At 48.6% G+C, this 1206-nt stretch overlaps 1 pseudogene; it reads left to right on the forward strand.

Annotated features, from left to right (window-relative positions):
- The first annotated feature begins 874 nt into the window (after positions 1-874).
- Positions 875-1005, forward strand: LOC115803340 (U2 spliceosomal RNA; annotated as a pseudogene).
- Positions 1006-1206: the final 201 nt, after the last annotated feature.

The following is a 1206-nucleotide window of genomic DNA, read 5'->3' on the forward strand; positions in this document are numbered from 1 at the left end:
GAATGGCACACTCAAGTAGGAGTATTAGAGGAGAGCATAATGAAAAGATTGTTAAAAGCAAGGACACATTTAAAGGAAGCCAACAAAGGCTGGTGATGCAGTCCAGGTGCAGCAGCTGCAGGGGGGCCAGGACCACCTCTGTGCCTGAAGGGACAAGGCTAATGCCCCGAACCCAGAGAAACCCGTAGCTGAGCCTTAAGCTATAGTTCGAGAGCTCTGGACTTCAGAAGAGAAAGCCACTGCCAGTCTGCAGCCTGCCCTCTCTCTCTCCTCCAGCCTCTCATAAGGTGCCTCTCATAAGCTGGACCATCCAGAAAGCCAGAAAATAGGGAATTCCCAGGCTGTGGCTTCCAGGGGTCAGAGCAAGACGGACAAAAGAGGATAATGGACCTAGAGGGGGAAATGAAGACTTGTACACACTGCTACACAGGGATGCTTCTCTGCAACTCGGTCCTTGGGAAGAGTCCTTCCTCAGCAAGTCAAAGACAACAAAAACCATATAAGTGTTCCCTCCTAGTCCATGTGGGGTCAGGAAGGCTCAGTGCAGAGAACTATAGGGCAGCTAACAGCACAGAGGTGGATTTCTCACTGCCCGCTGCAGGGGTATTACCTTAATTTGGCCAACCTGTCTGTGATAAAGGGGAGAGAAGCCCTGCCCAAACCTCCTTGGGATCAAAGGCATGACCTTGGAATTCCTGGACTTTGGTACCTAGGTCAGTACTGGTGTTCACAGGGAGAGTTACTGGTGTTTCAGGTGGGTATTTGAGAATTAAAAATAGGAGAAGGTAGGGTTGGGACTGGCTGTGTGCAAGAGCATATGTGCTGTCTACCAGTGCTTGGAAGTCAGGGCCACTTTTAAAATAAAGATAATCTTATCACTTCCTGGCCTTTTGGCTAAGATCAAGTGTAGTATCTGTTCTTATCCACTGAAATAAAGGCAATCCCAAAATGAAGGCAGTTTAGGTGACTTGGAAAGGCACATTCCTCTTATCTATGCCATCCTTGCTTTAATACTACATCTCTCCCTCAACACACATGCACGTGCATACACACACATCCACACACACACACACACACACACACACACCATGCCACATCAGGTCTCTCAAGCCCAAACCAGCCTTCCATCCCCTCCTGAAGTTTCAACCCCAGCTTCCACTGAACCCCCCTCCTCACCCTGATTTGGTCATATTTCCTATTTAGTTT

This window comes from Delphinapterus leucas, unplaced genomic scaffold, assembly GCF_059928025.1.
Source record: "Delphinapterus leucas isolate spDelLeu-1000000601 "Yukka" unplaced genomic scaffold, BTC_Dleu_Yukka2 spDelLeu_asBTCV2_sq31, whole genome shotgun sequence".
Taxonomy (NCBI): Eukaryota; Metazoa; Chordata; class Mammalia; order Artiodactyla; family Monodontidae; genus Delphinapterus; species Delphinapterus leucas.